The sequence below is a fragment of the Cricetulus griseus genome, chromosome 3 (genome assembly GCF_003668045.3).
Source record: "Cricetulus griseus strain 17A/GY chromosome 3, alternate assembly CriGri-PICRH-1.0, whole genome shotgun sequence".
Lineage (NCBI taxonomy): Eukaryota > Metazoa > Chordata > Mammalia > Rodentia > Cricetidae > Cricetulus > Cricetulus griseus.
This window is the reverse complement of record NC_048596.1, coordinates 19,018,330-19,039,316: the sequence shown is the minus strand read 5'-3', so window position 1 is coordinate 19,039,316 and position 20,987 is coordinate 19,018,330. Positions and strand designations below refer to the sequence as shown.

General features: G+C 39.4%; 1 protein-coding gene across 3 annotated transcripts in view; it reads left to right on the top strand.

Annotated features, from left to right (window-relative positions):
• Positions 1-20,987, top strand: part of R3hcc1l (R3H domain and coiled-coil containing 1 like) — an 80,391-nt gene that overhangs the window by 7,579 nt on the left and 51,825 nt on the right. The window contains exon 1 of one of the 3 annotated variants that reach the window (XM_035441826.1): positions 20,877-20,975. The exons of the other annotated variants lie outside the window; for them this stretch is intronic. The gene's annotated coding sequence lies outside the window, so the exon portion shown is untranslated. Of the gene's footprint in view, positions 1-20,876; positions 20,976-20,987 lie in introns of those variants that run through there. 3 annotated transcript variants of the gene reach the window in all.

The following is a 20,987-nucleotide window of genomic DNA, read 5'->3' as shown; positions in this document are numbered from 1 at the left end:
GGTTTCCATCCTGTTTCAGCCTTCCAAATTGCTAAGATTATAGGCATGGACTACTAAACTGGCCATTATTTCTCTTTTCAACTTGTTTATCAGTTTCTATATTTGCCCTCTGACTCCCATCATATTAAAACAATGGTCTTATTTTGTAAGTGATGAGGTACATGTTTACTGTAGATATTTGACCAATCAGGAAATATCAAAATCAACCCACAATCTAACTTTCCAGGTACAGCCAGCTTTTAAGTCCATGATTTTCTATTCATAGCTCCTAAACTTTGTTTTGTTGTTTGAGGCAGGATCTTACTGTTTTACCCTGGCTGTCCTAGAACTCCCACTGTAGATCAGGCTGGCCTCCTGCTCACAGAGATCCACTTGCCTCTACCTACTGGAATGCTTCAATTAAAGGCGTGTGCCACCACTGGCTGGCTCTGTAGTTCCTAAATTTGAACCTTTCTGAAAATGAAAAGTTGTTTTGGGTGTGAACCCAAGGCCTTGAGATTGCTGGCGGAGTGTTCTGCACCTTGCCTACATCCTCAGCCCTGACAGTGAGAGCTTTTTGTTTTATGTTTGTGGTGCATTCATTTGGCAGCAGAATTTAGACTAGTTTGATGTAGTGATTTGTCATTAATAGTTCTTAAAATTTTTGCTATTTAATTTTTTGTGGTGCTGGGTGTTAAACCCTCGACCTTGTGCATTTTAGGCAATTATTCTACCACTTAGCCATATCTTAGGCCTTCATGTGTTTAATTGTAAATTATCCAAACCCTAATTGAATGTGATCCCATAAATGACAGAAGTTTTGAGAGTAGTGTTTGAGAAACCCTACGGATTGACTGGAGAGTGTTTCAGCGGTAGTGGTGGTAATGTGCACATAGAAAGGAGGTGTCAAAGAAGAGCAGTAGGGATAGGGAGCCAGAGAAAGACTCTGGGAGAGTCAGAATACAAATTTGTGAGTGTGACTATCAAGTATATTGTGCCATTGATAATGGCATTGGGAAGGGATCTCAGGTCTGGGAGAAAGATAATGATTTCAGTTTCTAATTTGATAAGTTTTAAGTATATTATTTATGTGGTAGTTTTAAATATTCATTAATCTTAATGGGTGCTTCCTTGTACTCTGTTTTTGAGAACATGAAATGATCCTAGCAAATATATATTCTTGGTGATGGTGTTTTGGAACTGATTTTAGGACAGTGGAGCATACCAGAAAACCAATCTTACAACATGTAGGTATATCCTTTGACTCTAAAGGAGTGTTAATTCTGCCTGACCACCCATTTTGTTTACCTACTTTTTTATAAATGATGTTTGGTAGTTTCTAAAAATTAATCTGCAGAGTTATGAAGTTTATGACTGGAGAAGGTTTCTGAGTAATTATTGTGACTGCTGAAAATATACTCTGAGTGTACATTGGTTAAGAGAGTGGATTCAGGAAGTATAGGTTTGTATGATTTTGTGTGTGTGTGTGTGTGTGTTAGTATGTATCCTAAATGAGTTATTTGTTGGGTTGCAGCTTCCTCCATTTTAAAAATAGAGCTTGTACTAAAGGTCCCTACTTGATGAAATTATGTTAGGGATTAGCTCTTAGATTTAGAGCAATACGTGGCAAATATTAAGAGCTCAGTAAATATTAGCTATATATTACCACCTCCCAGATAACTGCTACTACTATCACTTTTATCATTTTATTTTAAAAATCGGTTACGTTCTTGTATAACTGTATCTTATTCTAGTGGAATGATAAGTTGCTAGAGATAAATTTGGAGCTCAAAAGAGCAGGTGTAGACTTTTAAAGGAATGTTGTAGAGCTTCAGGAGAGAGGAACAGAAAAGACTGAAGATGTGATATTGGGAAAATATATTAGAGAAGTGGATGGGGCAGGAGAAGAAACAGCAAGGAAATTGATGGAAGGTTTTGAGTGAAAGAAACTTCTATATGATTGATTATCCATATAGAAGTGATCTTAATTAGAATTGGATTTGGTTGTAGCCAAATAAGAGAGACTTAAACAAGGTAGAAATTTCTTTGTTAATGTGAAGAATCCCAGAAAGCTTCATGCTATGGTGTTGTGTTCCGCTATGTACAGATTGTGTTCTCTTACAGTGTCACTTGAGTGCACGATTAGTTCCCAGCACTGAGATGGGAGGGTAACCATAAAAATCAGTCACTCCAGTTATAGATCAAGCGCTACAGCCCTAGCTATTTCATCCGCATTCCACCTGGCAGAAAGGAGGAAGGAAGGGAATCAATCTCTCTCCCTGAAAGGATACTTCTGGAGTTATATATACTACGTTTGCTTATATGCCATTGATAAAATTGGGTCACATACCACAGCCTGATGCTGGAAAGGTTGGGGCTGTAGACTTTGTTTTGAATCTTTAGTGTCCGTGAATGAAGACATACATACTGAGAATGTCTAAAACTTGCTTTAACCAAGCCACATCAGCAGTTCAAGCTGAACATCTTTAGCATGAAAATCTGAAATCCAAAATGCTCTTCAGTGCTCTGGTTCCCATGTTAGAGTAAGGGATACTCAACCAATACCTTGCTTTTAGAGTCTGATCTTTTTTTTTTTTTTCTTTTAAATTTTTTGCAGGGTTTTGTTGTTGTTGTTATTTTTATATTCCAATCCCAGTTCCCCCTCCCTCCTCTCCTCCTCTCCTCTTGCTCCCTGACTCCTCTTCCCCACTTCCTGTCTGCTCCTCGGAGGGGGTAAGGCCTCCCCTAGGAAGTCTAAAGTCTGTCTCATCTCATTGAGGCAGGACCAAGGCATCTCTCCACTCCCACACCCTGTGTCTAGGCTGGGCAAGGTATCTCTCCATAGAGAATGGGCTCCACTAAGTCAGTTTGTGCATTAGAGTTAGATCTTGGACCCACTTCCAGTGGCCTCATATATTGTCCCAGTCACACTATTGTCACCTATATTAAGGGAGTCTAGTTCCGTCTTATGCTGGTTCCCCATTTGTCACATCTGAGTCAGTGATCTCTTACCAGACCGAGTCAACTATTTCTATGGGTTTCTCCATCATGGTCTTGACTCCTTTGTTCATAGTATCGCTTCTCCCTCACTTTTGATTGTACTCCAGGAGTTCGGCCCAATGGTTAGTTGTGGATTTCTGCATCTGCTTCCACCTGTTTTTGGAAGAGGGTTCTAGCAACTCTGGGATTGTGGATTGTAGGCTGGGTATGTTTTGCTTTATGTTTGGTATTCACTTATGAGTGAGTACATACTATATTTGTCTTTCTGGGTCTGGATTACCTCATTCAGGATGGTTTTTCTAGTTCTGTTCATTTGCCTGCAAATTTCAGGATGTCATTGTGTAAATGTACCACATTTTCTTTATCCATTCTTCTATTGAGGGCCATCTAGGTTTTTCCAAGTTCAGACTATTACAAATAATGTTGCTGTGAACATAGTTGAGCAAATGTCCTTGTGGTGTGAATGTGCTTCCTTTGGGTATGTGCCCAACAGTGATATTGCAGGGTCTTGACGTAGGTTGATCCCTGATTTTCTGAGAAATTGCCATACTGATTTCCTCAGTGGTTGTACAAATTTGCACTCCCAGCAATGGAGGAGTGTTCCCCTTAACTCCACATCCTCTCCAGCATAAGCTGTGATTGGAGTTTTTGATCTTAGACATTCTGATCAGTGTAAGTTGGAATTGCAGAGTGGTTTTGATTTGCATTTCCCTGATGACTAAAGATGTTGAGCATTTCCTTAAGTGTCTCTCTGCCATTTGAGATTGTTCTGTTGAAAATTCTCTGTTTAGATCTATACCCCATTTTTAAATTGGAATATTTGGTAGTTTGATGTCTAGTTTCTTGAGTTCTTTGTATATTTTGGAGATCAGCCCTCTTCGGATGTAGGGTTGGTGAAGATCTTTTCCCGTTCTGTAGGGAGCTGTTTTGTCTTGTTGACTGTCTATGTTCTTTACTCTACAGAAGCTTCTCAGTTTCAGGAGGTCCCACTTATTAATTGTTGCTGTCAGTGTCTGTGCTACTGGTGTTCTGTTTAGGAAGTGGTCTCTTGTGCCTGTGTGTTCAAGGGTGCTTCCCACTTTCTCTTCTAGGAGGTTCAGTGTGGGTTGATGAGGTTTTTGATCCATTTGGACTTGAGTTTTGTGCATGACGATAGATACGGATCTATTTGCATACTTCTACATGTTGACAGCCAATTAGCACCATTTGTTGAATATGTTTTCTTTTTCCTTTTATATTTTTAGCTTCTTTGTCAAAAATTAGGTGTTCATAGGTGTGTGGGTTGATATCAGGGCCTTCAATTTGATCGCATTGATCCACCTTGTTTTTATGTCACAAGAATGGCTACCTCGAAACTGCTTGGGGCCTGAAGCTCTGGCCTCCCTCTGATGTTGCTTTTGGGCTGGGATTCTGGTTTCTCACTTGAGTTTTTGATCCTTTTTTTTAAGACTAGATGTGTGTACCTGTGTTTTCAGCTAACATTAATGTTGCGTACAGTTACTTTATTTGGCAGTTTGCAGAAAAATTGATGATAAATAAGCCTCTTTTATCACTCTTTTGTTGTTTTAAGGCTGTAGTTTTATATAGTCTTCCACTACTCTCCAATTTAGTTGGTTTTTGGCCAATGTTTTTAATCCATCTCTGTCTTTTTATATTACTTCTTTCTCTCACTGCTGTTAATCGTACTTCCCAAAATAGATAAATGAGCAAATTTAATTAAATGTGTTATTTGCACTGCCTCCTAATCATTAATGAATTTGTAAGTAAGGTCAGACCTACAACCCTCCTCCTGTTACAATTACTAAATCCTGTCTGTCTACTCTAATGGTAATTATTTGCTTTAAGTTAGTTTAAATTTTAAGGTTTTCATATTTTGTATGTATATGCTTTGTCAATATTAGAAATCTAAAGACCTAGCAAAAAGGAGAACTATTTCCAAAGTCCTTTTTTGTTTCTTGCAATTGAAATTATTTTATTTATACATTTTTGAATGATGGGTAATTTATTTAAGATCAAAGAATATATTTTTGTTTCTTTGAATTAGTTTTCCAAATTTTTCTTTGCATTTAATCAATAGGAATATAGTTTGTAGACATAATTTAAAGAGTCAGAACATTTGCTTCTCTTCCAGGCTACATAAGTTGGGTTCTTAGTTCCCACATTCGGTGGCTTACAGCCTCCCTTAACTCCAGGTTTGCTCTTCTCAAACAGTCATATATACTGGTGTTCTCTTCTTAGCCTCCCAGTACAGTTACATTTTGACATTTGTCTAAATTAGATAGTGCTGCATTTACTTTTTATGCTTTTACAAATTTTATTCCCTGTTGGTGTCTTAAATGGCCTCAGTGTGGTCTTCCCCAAGGTCATAGTGCTCTTTCAGTTCTAGTTACCCTTCTCCCTCATCCATCCTCCGTTCCATTTTAAAGCTCCTTTTCTACAGACTTCATTATCCTATTTGAGTGATGGGCCTCTTAGTCTACTGCACAGTTCTTTTCTTAGGATTATTTCCCTTGTTGTAATCTGTAGACTTCTCTCCTGGGTTTGGTTTCCAGTCTTGTCAGAACTTATATCTTCCTCATTCTTCATTTACCCTCTTGCTTAGGTGGAACATGCCTTTTAGTAGTGTCTGAATAAAAGGATGGCATTATAGGCAAGAGTGAGAGAATGGCAGTCTTTATTTAACATACCCATTGTTACACAGCTTTTGGTCTCAGGGTGCTTTTGACTTTTGATGCACAATTATTCTGGAAGGCCGATTTACTATCATTCTTTTACTTCTCTCTTATTTTGGGGATCCTGTTTTCCATATTCCTGTTTTCTTCTTTTGGCTTCTTGTGTTTTTAAAAGGATGGGACCATCACATATTATGTAGAATATCAGGCACAACACCATCTTGAACAAAACAGATTGCTAAACTTGTATATACCTTTCTATTTTCTAGATTCTAAAATTCTATTGCTATTTTTCTTTGCTATTCTCTTTCTTTGTGGATTTGGGTCTTATGTCTTTTATCTTAGTAGGGATTGTGGGGAAGAAATAAAATTATGTGTTTGTATGTACATTCTGCCCACTTTAACACACAAGACTGAATTTACTTGGTTAGATTAGATATTCTGGGACTTGGAGGTAAGATAGCTCAGTTCTGTATAGTGAGGATCTGATATGGATTCTTAGTACCTATATAAAAAGCCAGCATGGTGATTGAGAATGACACCCAGTGTTGACCTCTGGCCTCTACATGCAGGGTCAAGCACTGATCCTGGATTACTAGGTCCACACATTTGTAATAACAATATCTCCCAAGGCCTTGCACAGGCTAGGCCAACACTCAACACTCTTTCCTGATTGATCTCTCTCTCTCTTCTTAAAATCCATTTATATGCTTACAGATATTTATGTCCATTACAAAGTTTTATACATACATACATACATACATACATACATACATACATACATTTTTGGTTTTTATTAAAGATAGGGTTTTACTGTGTAGCCTGGCTGTTCTGAAACTCACTCTATAGACCAGGCTGGCCTGAACTCAAGATCTGCCTGCCTCTGTCTCCCTAGTGCTGAGATTAAAGGCGTGCACCACCAACATCTGGCTGTATATAATTCTATTGAAAGCACATAGTTTTGTATATTAGATTTTCTTATAATTTTCAACAATATGAATGCAGAAGTCTGGATATTTCCTTGTATCAGTCCTCTAAGGAGAACTGCCTTGTCCAAGGACCTTTGGTTTATGAGCTTTGGAGATTTTTTTTTTTTTAAGAGCATCTGTAGAGGAAAATAACCATACACGGAATATGGATATTGTTGGTTATTTATTGATGGGAAATCACTTACATGAGAAACTGATAACCCAGACTGGCACTCTGGAGAAAAAAAGAGAGGAGAGACAGAGGAGAGAGAGCCCCTCTCCTCAGATCTTTATCCCACATGCCCCGTATACACCTGTGATCAGCACCACAGGTAGCTAGAGATCTCTCCCTACAAGCATCTTTATTTTGTGTTTCGTTGCTAACTCTTGTGGGTTTTTCTTTGTTAACTGCTGAGGTTTCTTTTTATGGCCAGCTAGCCTGCATATTCAGCACCTGCCATTAACATTAACATAATATTCTGAACTACAGTAATGCCTAGAAATTGAACAACTTTTTGTATTTTTTTGTAATTTGTTCTATTTTATTTCTGATCTTTTTTGATGGCAGTTAGAAGATATTTCTGTCCCATTACACCAGTCCTCAGAGTCCTAAAGTGAGATGTCATGTTTTTACTCATGTTTATTGGTGGGTGTCTAAGATGTGTGTGCATATGTGTGTGTGTTCATTATAAAGTCCATGGTAAATCACTGTATTAAACCTTTACTATTTACAAAATGAGATAAAGAAAGTTAAGCACTTGGATGGGTGTCAAAGAAATATTGTGTAGTTTTAGAAATGACTTTTATTGTTATTTTTAGGCAAGGCTGTCAGAGGGAAGTTTTGTATAATTTGCTTTGAGACACAACTTGTCTGTATGTAGAGTTTTTCTTATGTAAAACCAAAAAAATGGTAAGTTGCCTAAAACATAAACATATTTTATAAATTATTGTTTAGTCTACATGTTTATTTATTTATGGTACTTGAATGTAATTCTGTAACTCTGAGGAGGTGAAACAAGTTTCTTGAAAGACTTGGGTCCTTTGCTTATGTTTATGGTCTTTGGTAAACCTAGTGATTGTGCAGTGTGGACTTAGTTTCAGGATTGGATTCCTAGCTTTCCATAGTTTGGTCTTTTTCTGAGGTAACAACTAAGAATTGGTACCCTTGTCAAGCTTTAACTTTGCTATGATTCATATAGAGAATAGCAAAGATGCAGTGTTATTATAGGGTTTAATTAACTCACTCAAGAAGAATAGATGGCCATTTAAATCCTCTGTAAAGTATAATGAATAATGTTATTAAAGAACTTGGAAATGAAAATAATTAGGTAACTAATTTGAATTTTTAATATTACTTTTTAGGTATTTATTTTCAATTAACTTTTTTTTTCTTTCAAAGAAGACAGTATATCGATATGAACTACTATTTTGTGTTTTTCCTATTCATATCCCGATGGTCTTGTTGGTGTTCTGCTTCTTGCCTTATATATAGCCAGGAGCAATTTGGGAAACTGATTTTGCAGGGTGGAGGTTTTGGTGGTGACCAGAGGGTTGGCCACAGCAACTGTGAGCCGATAACTTACTTATGTTGCTGAAGCACATGGCAAAACTTGCATAGAAACTGTAACAATGTGATAGTGGTGATTTGGGTCCCTGCCCCCTTTTTCTCTCTTTTTTTCTTCAGAAAAAAAAGTACTCTCTATGTAGCAAGCAGGCCTTGAACTGTCTTTGTAGCCCAGACTGGCCTTTTGATCTTCTAGCCTCAACCTCTTAACTGCTGCGATTATAGGTATGCTCTACAATACCCAGCTCAGAAGTTTCTTTTAAATGGTTTTGCACAGTGAGACATAGTCAGAAATAAATGCTGATGTCAAGACCCAAGTTTAAACAAAGTGGTTTCAAATAGAATCCAACAATGAGAAGCCATAGACACAGAGATAAAGGAAAAAATAACGCCCCCACGCATATACCTTTGATAGAGGTTTTGCTTTTGTTAGCATCAGAAAACTGCTTTTCAGGTATTCCTAGATGTGTGTGGTTTAGTGAGTAGATGTATGTACATGACAAGAGATAGCTTAGACCTCAGAGCAAACCAAAGGGAGTTTGAATCTTAGTTATTTAAAATCTCCTTGTACCGTCTTATTAGGAGTATTATTATTTTTTTTTTTTTTTAAAGAAGAAACTAATTTGCTACAGGCTATAAAGAGTGACATTGTGTCCGGGAAAATGCTGTACTGACACTCTGTACTGTCCCACAAGAGTACTTCTTAAGTCCCCAAATGCAGTACTGACAATCTGTGACGGGCTGTGAATTGTTGAGCAGCAGTTAGAAAAGGTGGACAGCAGAATTAACGGTTATATGTAAGCTAAAGAGGGGATGGAAGGGGAAGAAATGAGAGCAGAGTGGAGCAACTCTTAGGTTTTGTGGGGCAGTTTAAATGCAAGCTGTTCTAGTAGTTAAACTCTACTATAAACAGGGGACAAAAAAATAGGGGGAATTGATAGGATGGAAACACCCTTTCAAAAGTATCAATGTTCTATTCTGTCATGTCATCAAAACTAAGGTTCAGGGAGCTGGAGAGTTAAGAGTACTGGCTGCTCTATGAGAGGACCCACATTCGGATTCCCAGCACCTGCCTGGTGGTTCATAACTGTAACTCCAGTTCCAGGGATCCTTTACCCTCTTCTGACATCTGTGGGTACCATGCACATAGTCATTCACAGATATACATACAGGAAAGTCACCCATACACATAAAATAATAAGGGAAAGAAACCCAGTAAGGTTGGATTGGATGGTATTTAAATTGTTAAAGAGACCAGATAAATCATTTTTTATCAGGATCAGGAATGAAACGAAATATCAGGATAATGGAGATGGGAGCTTAGGAATTGTTGCAGTGGTGCTGATGGATCAGTTAATTTGATTCATAAACTTAGGTACATGCACCAGCTGGTATTGCCTCAGGAATACACAGATCACCGAAATAGTGTTATATACCAAAGAGTGAATGTCTGGATTGTGAGGAGTACTTCATAGGGACAAGTTAAACGTTTTTCTTTTACTGACTTGTTCTAAATATGGAATTAGACTTGGAAGCCATTGATCTGGAGTCTGGTCCTCCCTCTGATTCTGTTCTGATTTTAGGTTGTGTGTTTTTCTGCTTTGTCATTGGCATAAGAGAAATGTGAGTGAGTCCTGTCTTTATACCAATGGTGCAGATTTAAAAAAACGTGAAAAGGGTAATGGAAGGGCAGATGTGATTGAGGGACAAGTAGAGGCCTGGAGGCACTAATAGTGTCATTGTTCAGGTCATCTGCAGGGCCCCGACTGTATTCTCCACTGCTTTCTTTGAATGCCTAGTTCCTGGTGTTGAAGACATCCATGGTCAAGTCTTAGTCTCCACAGCTTTCTTACAGCAAACCTTTGGTTTACTTAATCTCATACTATGGGCTGAATGTTTTGCTCCTTCACCAGGTTACTACACTGGAAGTCTAAATCTCAACAGGATAGTGTTTTAGAGGTGGGGTCTTTGGGAAGTAATTGGTAGGAGTGCAAAGCCCTCCAACTAGACTAGTGCTCACAGAAGACACTAAAACATCTCACTGTTTTTCAGTTTAATGAGGATACAACGAGAACTGACCTAGAAGAGGGCTCTCATAAGAGCTTGGTTTTCAGATATGGCCAGCCTCGTAAGCCACTGTGTCTGTGATCCTTTCTGATTTACTGCCTCTTCACATGGTTTTTGTTGTTGGTTTTGTGTTTGTTTTGTTTCTTTCTATTTGGAATGTCTCCCCTAAGTTCTGTCTGAATAACACTTTTAGGGATGATGGTTTGAGACAGAGTTTACTGTGTAGCCCTGGCTGTCCTGGAACTTGCTCTATAGACCAGGCAGGCCTTGAACTCACAGAGATCTTCCAGCCTCTGCATGTGCTACCTCTGCCTAGCTGAATAACACTTTGATAAAGGCCTACTAGTATCATGCATTTCATGACTTTTTCTTTAGCTGTTCCAAGGCCTCAAAGATGCCCCTTTACTTTGGACTTCTGTCATTTATTGCCTTTTTCTTTATTGACAATTATAAGTACTCCATTCAGACAACTTATTTCCCCTGCTTCATCTTTCTAATTAGTTTAAGACATCTTATTGGGGGAGGCTCTGTTTCTTTGCATGCGTCTCAAATTATGTTGTTACTTGTAGTCTGCCTTATACTCTCCGCTGCTCCAGCATAGATCTCACTTAATAAATACTTGTTTGATGGTGAGAAAATGCCTTTACCTATGATTAGCTTTTACCTCTCTTTAACATTTATCTTTGTTTTGAATCATAAGAATAATAGATTAGAATGTGCTTTAAGTATTTGAGCAATGTTTGTTCAGTAGATTGTTTTTCTTTGAAATTCTCTGCAGCCCTCTGTGCAAACATTTTTGATCCTTTATATTCTAAGGTAATTGTTATGCTTGAAACTCTTAATTAGTAAACCTTAAAACTGCATGGGAGAGAAGTTCTTATTTATTAACTTCATGTTTTCTTTGCTGCTCAAAGAAAAACTTGCTGTTTGGTTTTTGCCATCTCTCTAGGCACTTTTCTTTCATACATGCTGACGTAGCTGTAGGGAGAGACGGATAACAGTTGTAGCTATTTATAGCATGTAGATCCACTTCATTCACAGTGACTCATTTTTTGTTGATGTTTATTAAACTATTCTCTGCAATGTTTTTTACTCCATTATATGTTTTTAGAAAGTTTGTGTTCTAGTCTAACATAGTTCAGTGCATGATCTGGAACTCTGGAATTAACATGTGGAAGCTCTGTTATCCTAAGAAATTGAAGTTTCAGATTTCTCATCTATGGAGCAGAGATAATGATAGATACCACTTAGTTTTTTGGTTGGAAAAGAGACACTAAGCACAAATTAAATATAGTGGCCTCAACTTTAAAAATTCACTTAATGACTTGCTCATTGCCTTTGGCCGTGCATCCTAAAGAAGGGGAAAGTTGTAATGCATGGTAAGGCTGAGACAAAGGAGAGTGTTTTAGAGGTGGAGTCTTTGGGAAGTAATTGGTAGGAGGGTAAAGCCCTCCGACTGGACTAGTGTTCACAGAAGACACTAAAGAAACATCTCACTTTTTTTCAGTTTAATGAGGATACAACGAGGACTGACCTAAGAAGAGGGCCCTCCTAAGAGCTTGGCTGCCAGATATGGCCAGCCTTGTAAGCCACCATGTCTGTGATCCTTTTGCATGCTTTTATTGTCAGTAATAGGATGCCATTGTAATTCCCAACAGACTCAGAAAAGAGACTGCTAAGTAACTTTAGAAACAGACCAGCATCCAGATATGTAGAGAAAAAAAAAATTGTTGTTTAGTTTGGTAATTTCTCTACTTTGCTTCTCCCTACTGCCAAGTCTATATGCAGAGTAGCAAACAAAAGGGCCTGCCTTCCTGTTTATTATATTGTCTTGTTCAGTTACAGAAAACCTTTGATCTGAGGGCTTTTAGAAATGGTCAGTAATAGAGCTAATGTTAAGTTTGGAAGAGTTAAGTTGGTGAGCCATGGGGTTGCCATGTCAGTGGAGTGTGAAAGAGACTAAGTTTCAGTCTGTTTCCCAGCCTATAAAGTGTGAAATCAGTTGGTGCTCATGCGTGGTGATTAGAGCTACTAGAGTGTAAAATGTTTGGGACATTAATTATGCTATATTGCAAGGAAAACCTTTTCATGCTGTAGTTTAAGACTCAAGGTTCTACTGGAATTACGTTAGGTATCTTGTCGTCCTGATACTCAGATTTTTAATGAGATGTTGAAGTTGTATTCTCTTTGTCCAACTGCATGCATGCCTAAGGAAAGCACAGAATACTGTGATTATGTCTCCTGGAAGACTGCATCTGAAAATACCATCTGCAACTCCGTATTTGATACATGTTTCTCATTTTGAAATTTTTTATAATTTTTTTCAGTCTTGTTTTATAGCCCAAGCTGACCTTGAACTTAGGATCACCTTGCCTCAGCCCCAGATTCTAAGATCATGGCTATGCAGCACCGTGTCTTTCGTTTCTTCAATTCTAACTCCACAAGGAAGAATTTCTGTATTCTGAGTTGAGCTTTCTCTTGTCTAAAAACTGTTAACAGTTTTACTGGTCATTATTCCCATGTGTATGCATGCCTCTGAATGCTTTCAAATACTGGGGGAGTTGGAGGGAAGAAGTACAGAAATTGCTCTGGTGGGAAATAGAAGAGAGGGAGTTCCTGGCCTGACACCTGCTGAGGTTCTTCACCATATGGCGTGGAGGGTGAGGCAAGGTGAATGAGGGAGTTTCAGACAATAGGCAGCTATTATTGTCAGCACTTTAAGTTTAGAAGGTTATTGGAAATATACATGCCATGAAAGCATGCAAGTTCTTTCATTTTTATCCTGGTGGTTTTCTCATTTTACTGAGGCAGTTTTGAATTGTCTTTGGTTGCTTTGCATTTACAGAATTTAATCAAATGTAATTGTTTATGGAATTAATACATTGGTGTGTCTTATTGGATATTATGTAGCCTAATATAGTACTTAAGTGTGGGAAGTTTGATATCCTGTTAGAAGCTAGGTGAGCTTGGGTCATTTTTTATTGTAGTTGGGACTTAATGAGATTTTATTTAGATTTTTGGCCATGTCCCATTAAATCTTTATTAAAAAACAGTCCATAGTCCAGATTTAGACTTGGGGCTATATTTGCAGATCCTGGTTGTGATGGTTAATCATCATTGCTGATTTTGGAGTCACCTAGAAGACTGCCCTTTGTGTGTAGCTCCTGCCTGTGAAGCAGGGTCCCAGACTCAATAAAAAGAGAAAAGGGAGGAAGTCAGTGAGCCCCAGAATTCATCTCTCTCTGCTTCTTCACTGCAGTCTCAATGTGGCCAGTGGTCTGTTGCTCTTGTTCAACTGCCTTCCCTGCTGAACTGTTGCCCCTCGAACTGTGAGCCAAAATGAACTTGCTCAAGTTGCTTTTGTCAGGACTATTTGTTACAGCAACAAGAGAAGTTACTAATCTGAGGTGTACATTAGCCTGATGGTATACTTGGCCTGTTTCCATAACACAAATGTTCTGTTCCCTCGTCCTCCTCAGCATGGCATTCCATGGCAGGGAAGCTCTTCTTCAGGATGGGGACAGCTAAGTGTACTGTCAGAAGCCCATGTGAATGAGTGTATTATGGTTCAGCCTTTCACTGAATCATATCACAATGATGGTTTCCTCTCCAAGAGTTTTCAGAACTCCTATATCTTAAGGTTTGCCTTTCTAGGCTCTTCAGTACCAAACTACCATCTCAGGCTTCTACCTCAAAACGCTTGCCTTTTGGGTCACACCTTACAGTGTTCTAAATATTCTGTCATGATTTTCTCCATGGTCAGTGTGATCTTAGTACAGTAAGCAATCAATTTCAGTGTTAGATGCTGTATCAGGTGAGATTTTTTACACCCACATACACACACACAATTTATTAGTCTCTTAATGTGACACACTTCTTAGCTGATAGGTCCTTTTTCTTTCTCTTCCTCTTCTACTTTTATTGATGCTACCCCACCACTGCTTCTCTTTTGTTTATAGGGCCTAGACCTTAATGAAACAGAAGATACAATTAGACATGGTTCACAGCAGCAGATTAAAAAAATAAGTCATCATTTTCTTAGGCATTGACTAAATGCCTTCTAAACCAAATTGGAAAAATGAAAGATCCGAATCTTCATATTGGTTTAAGTTAGCTGTACAAATGAGTTTAAAAATTGATTAATCTAAAATGTATTTGGTATTTGGCTAATACATATAGAACAACCTTTCTATGAACCTATGTAATACATAGTTTATAGAATTGCCACTGTTTACTACTCATTTAACACCAGATTGGGTTTTTGTGTTTGTTTTTTGAGTGAAGTGCTTCTTTTTGGAATTCTTAAAATAATTTTTCCCTCTCTTTGGGAGAACAGTTGTAGAGCTCTTGTCTAGTGTGTGAGGCTCATTTTTGTGGGTATCAGATAGGAAAGCTGTCCTGACCATTTACACTAATGGAGATGAGCATTAGCGTGGATAATATATTTGGCTTTGATGTGCATTATGTGATTATTTTTGCAGCACAATTAACTTCCTGATTAAACTTTGCTGAGCTTATATCTTGAGCATACACTTGGTGGAAAAGTGGGTGATAAAATTATTAGTTTAGTTGATAGGTGATACGGATTTTGGTCTGACTTTCCACTCAAATAGTTGTAAGTCTGAGATAACTCTCCAACTAGTCTTCTCATCTTTAAAATAAAGAGATTATGCAACCTGAATTGAAAAAAAACTTTTTATTCTTTGTGAATTTCACACCATGTACCCTAATCCCACTCATCTCCTCTCATCCCTCCATATCTGCCCTCGTCCTTGCAACCTTCCCCCAAAAGAAAACAAAAAGTAAAAATAATAAAAAATAAAGAATAAAAATGAAAAAAACTTCACTGTGGAAGCTGCAGTGTTTGATGGCTTGTCACCTAGTATACCCCTTTTCCAGAACAGCTTTGCTTGCAAATACTCATTGCAATGAGTATTTGGTCTGGTCTGAGGCCTCTGGTTTCTGCTATACCACCAATACTGGATCCACATCATGACTTCTCTTGGATATCCTGTTGTTGCCCTGTGTCATGGAGATCGTACAGGACCAGCCCCTTCACATGTTCTAGCAGTTCTTAGATGGGGTAGATGTTGGGACGGGCAGACTCAAAGCCCTGGATCTGGGCCTGGGTGGTAGTTGAGTTGGTTAGCTTTCCTGTGCCATCGTGATCATCTTTACTGCTTTGCCCAGGTGAGGGGCAGGGCCAGCTGTCTTGCCTGTGGCAGCTGGACCATCTTTTTCATTCACACCTTCAGGGCCAGCTCTCCAGCACTGCCCTGGAGAGGGGTAAGGTCAGTTTTCCTATGCCCACACACCAGGGCTACCTCTACTGCTCTACTGGTCTACTGCGACACCCAGGCTGTAGCTAGTGAGGGGTGGGGCCATCTTTCCTACTCTCAGGGACAGTTCTCCTTGCCATAGTGAGAGAGCATCTCTCTTTTGCCCACACCACTGTAAGACCTACAATGAGGGCTAACTCTCCTGAGCTCCCATCCTCAGCTACTTCACCTCCGTTCCCACCACCAAGGCCAGCTCTACTTTGCTGCCCAAGTGCTCAGAGCCGTGGAGGGCTGTGGCCAGCTCTGCGTAGTCCTTGAACATCAACATGACCCTAAGCGGCAGCCCAGACCAGGGGTATCTACATGGCCATTGGTGGTAACCTGGGTCATGGACATTGGCCCAGACCTCTTGTGCTGCAGGGCCATGGACCCAGACATGACCCTCAGCAGCAGCATGGGCTGGGACATCTCCATGGTTCAGGTGGCAGCCCAGGCTACTCAGATTGGGCTGTTCCTCACCACCATGGCATCTCCTATTGCACTTCTCGTTCTCTACCATTTTTCCACCACATACTTGCTAATTAACCATGGTGATGCCCAAGCTGCCATAACTGGAGGTGGAGGGTGGGCCTTGGTTCTTATTTGGTGTCTCTTACATTCAGCCCACCACTACGAAGTGCTGGAATCTCATTCTGAATTGAAATTGGTCTCCATTGGCTTCTTTATAAGTTACCAGGCCTCTTTTTGGCATGGAGTCAATCCTACTTATTATTATTGTCTCTCAGAAGTTTTCCTCACGAGCCAAACGCTAAGCTCCGTGAAAGCTAGAAACTCATCTGCCATGTTCCCCAATGCCAAGAAGAGGGTTTGGCCCAGCATCAATACTGGTGTCCGCCATCATGTGTCTGATTCCGCCTCTTTCAATAGAGTTCACCACTATGTTTTTCTATCTTTCCTACCTCCCCTTCACGTATTTGTTCTTTGTAGTGGTGTTCTGTGGTCATTTAGAGCAGTGTGGAGAGGTAGGTTGGAAATTCTGGAGTGCAGTAGTAACACTTTCTAGCCACCAGAGGGGGAAGTCAGTCAGTCATCTAATGCTTTGTTTCTGACCAGAATGTGTATCATTCATGAAAATGAAAGGGGCACGTTTCACCCATATCCTTGACCATTTAGGGTGAGTTGTAGGGCCTCTTGCTTTCTGATTCTTCAGTTTCTTGTTTTCTATGTTCTTGATAAAACTGGGACAAATTAAGAGTGTGGAGATTGTCAGGGCTTTATCTGATTTTATTCTCTTAACATAGTTAATGACTCCCCGACAACCAGTGCTCATCTTGGATGGGAAGCACAATAGTAATGTCACCAGGTTTGGGCCTTTGTGGTCACTTCCCTTATTCAAACACACACAGTGTTCACCCCATGGCCTCTCTCCTGTTGAAATGCCAATGGTGAAAATGAAATGTCTCAAGGAAGATAGCAGAGGGAGCATGGCATTTATAAGTAGGTCCCAGCCTCTTATCGATGTTTAATATTTCTGTAGCCATGGGCATACATAATGGGATCTGAGCTGAGCATGGTGGCGCATGCCTTTAATCCCAGCACTCATGAGGCAGAGGCAGGTGGATCTCTGTGTTCGACACTAGCCTGATTTACATATTGAGTTCCAGGCCAGCCAGGGTTACTGCATAGGGAGACCCTGTCTCAAAAATAAAACAAAACAAAATCCTTGATCTTTTCTCAAAAACAAAACAATAAAATCCTTGGACCTTTGGTATCTTTATTTGAAATATTAGGTTGCTTATTTTTAACCTACTTGATCTTTTTGCAGTAGTGCATAATTCTGTAGATATTCTTAATATTTCTGTGAAAGACAATACTGTTCTTAAATAGAACACTATAGCAAAGGAACATATTTTAAATATAGTGCATTGTTTTGGTAAAAAGAGCTGTTGGTGATTTTGAAGGCATAAGTACTGAAGACAGACAGTTGCCACTCTAGTGAGACATCTGCTTACCCCACAAAAAGATAAATAAATGACCTGAGCATAGGTTCAAAGCAGCACCAGTTCAGTCACCAGTTGAAAGACTAGGAGCCAGGTCATCCTGAGTGGGTGCAGGGGGGTTGATGGTGAGTCATTTAGAGATTATTTGGGAATGAATAAACACAGAAAAAGATTTGTGAGCTCTAGGATTCCATATCACAAAGATGATGTCACATTCTATTTTTTCTAGCCATAAAAGTGGAATTAATTTTGATACAGAGTTCAGTTGTATGACTCTTGAGTTTCTGGAGAGCCAAGGGTAACGTGGAAGGAACAAAGGCAGGCATGGACTCTTAAGTAGCCAGATAATTGTACGATGGTTATAAGTCTACAGAACAAATGGATACAGACATGTGCTTGTGAGAGCAAGCAAGGATTAGGATTTAACAATTTGATATGCAAATAAGAGAATAGAGGCTGGACAAGCAGACTAGATACATACAACGTTTTAGAATTCTTTGTAAGACAGGATTTTAATCTGTCCTTGCTTTAATGAGCATTCTTGGTGTTGGTATACTTGGTAGGTCCAAAACTCCACATGTTTGGGGCTATTGATGGCATCACTGACAAACTGTAGGTGGTTTGATGGTTCTAATAGTTTCACACTCCACTGGATACACATATTCACAGATCTGCTCACCACTGCTGCAGAGTTCATTTCCCAGAAATGAACTGGCTAGTAAAAATTTTGGCAAGCGAGTCAGCTTTTCAAGTACTGCTAGGAATAGAGCCCAGCTGTTCCCTTTGGGCTTTGAGCTGTTGGAATTCATTGTGTTAGCAGCTAGAAAGAATCAAACTGTGGCATTTTTAGCCTAGTTCATGACAGCAAAGCAGAGGTGTTAAGATTTCTGTTTTAGAGGTTTATACTGCAAGTAACTTAACCTGATTGTGTGTCTTAATATTACTGGGCTTCTGACCGCTGAAATATGGCTTGGATCGATGGTGGTTTGGAGAAAGTAGAAAGAGGGCTATCCATCATTCAGAGGCTCCATAGAAGCTGGCTGATAATGCTGCTTTCACCAAGCAGCCATCTGTCCATCCATCCATCAGTAGGATGAAATGAGATTTAGCGGAACAGGCAGCCGTAACTCTGAGACACTTTCTAACCAACAATTGTAGCTCTGGCCTGAGTCTGACCACAAAACACAGCACTGGGGTTTGGCGGGATGTGGCGCTAAGGGCAGTCTCCTTCCCGTCACTGCCAGCCTACAGTATTCAACCTTCCTTCCTATACAAAATTTGGTTACACTTGGGATTATGACATATTCTTTCTCTTTGAGCTCCAGATAATTTTTTCAAGTTAAGCTAAGGTTTTTGTGGAGAATATTTTTGCTTAGCACTATAGATAATTCTTCCATGTTCATCATAGTAATGAGTGATGGGGTTAAATTAAATTTAAATAATTTAATTATTTTATTTCATACATTTTTTTTCTTATTAAACTAAAATTTACCCAGAATCTTAGGTAGTGAAAATTCAATTTTCATTTTTATTTCTCCCTGCATTAGTGGTTCTTATATGAAAGGAAGAAAGTATGGGTCAGGGGAATGGGTAACAGATTATAAGCAAGAAGCAGGATGATACCTAAAATGGATAATGAGATTTTGGTAAGTGAAGTCAACTATGTCTTCCTAGTTAAGCTGTGTTTCCAGGGTACCACACCTTCTGAGAGAGCCTCTTGATCAATGTGTGGTACCACACACACTGATTGGTTGCCCATCCTGGTACCTTTGCTAGTCAAAGCCATCTTCCTTGACCATGTCATTGGAGTGGTCATTTCAGGCCTCAGCTCCTGTTTTGTTCTGAAGCCTTGATTTTCACTTCAGATTGAGGGAGGGCTTGAGAGAACCTAATGTACCGGAGATGCCTCGGAAATGAGAGCCTTGGATGAATTCCTGGGCTTATTGATCCAGCAGCAGTTTATGCATCCTGACATTCATAATCTCAGTAGGCTGCTGATGTTCCTGATTAATGGGCCCAGGGGCTGTCCATCCGTCACTTCACATTAATTACTGAAGAGGTGTTTTTCCAGTGATTTACCTGACAGTGGGCTGTGATAAATACCCCTAAGCAGAGTGGGCAGTGATTAATCACAGGACCACACCCCTCCCCCCTCTCCTTCCCCCTAACCACAGGCCAGCACTGGGACCTGACCAAAGAGTGCCCCCTCCCCAGAAGCTATCTATCTCCATAATTGCTTGTGGGTGCATATTTATTGGGCATGAGACCTGGCAGATAGCATTTTAGGATTTGTGCCAAAGATGATGAAAAAATAAATCTTATAGGTTGGAAGAACATGGGGTAGGTAAGTATATGTGAGCTGCTCTATTACCTTAAAATTTTGAGGGAGCATTGGCTGTCTACTATGCATGTACAGCCATGCATACATGCATACACAGGGATTAGTTGCTTTGCAGGCTTCAGAAGAGGGCAAAGTGGGCTGCCTGATTAGATGGCTTTAGCAGGTAAGGGCAGTTGTCACTCAAATGTAGTGACACCTGAGTTCAATTCCCAGAACCTATATAAAGGTGGAGGGAGAGAAGTGACTCCAGAGTTGTCCTCTGGTCTCTACATGTACACTGTTCGTGTGTGCCTGTACAACGTATCATGCACATACACATAGGCAAACACATACACACACACACAACTTTTTTTTAAAAAAGCCCACCTAATTGTAATGCTTGTAATTTATTCAGAGAAAACATATGAACAAATATAATTTAGGAATGATTTAGGTACAATACAGTTTGACTGGAGTAGAACTCCAGGGTTGGATTTCTTACTTATGGCTATAGAAAATGAAATTAGTTAAGTACCGAAATGCTTTAGTGTATTCCATGTGCCAGGCCCTATTTTCAGCCGTGGAAGATGAGTGTAATACAGCTGCAGATTTTACAGAGCACAGTCTAATGCTTCTTGTCTCATTTTCTAAAAATATAAAAGCAAACTTTTCCAGGAAGTTGTTCCAGTAATTTCAAGTTAACGTGTACATTCATTTTCTCTGAGTGTTGATTTAGTTCTGAGTTCACAGTTTTACAAGGAACATGTTAGGGACCTTCAAGAAAGTAACAGGTTTCTTTCTTTTCTTTTTTAAAAAATATGTATGTATTTGTGGTGTCAAGGGATTTCAGATACCCTGCAGCTGGACTATAGACAGTTGTGAGCCCTCTGATATGGGTGCTGGGTCCTCTGCAAGAACAATACATGCTCTTAACTGCTGAGCCATCTTTCCAGCCCAGGATTCTTGGGTATAATATAACATTCATAAATGTAATCCCTCCCCCTCTTTTTTTTTTTTTTTTTTAAAGAAAGAGAGATGGAGATATCTGTTGTTCAGAGAAGCATCAGATTCCTGGGCTCGGCAATCATTCTGCCTCAGTCTTCTGTGCAGGCTACTGGACTCTTAGGTACACGTCATC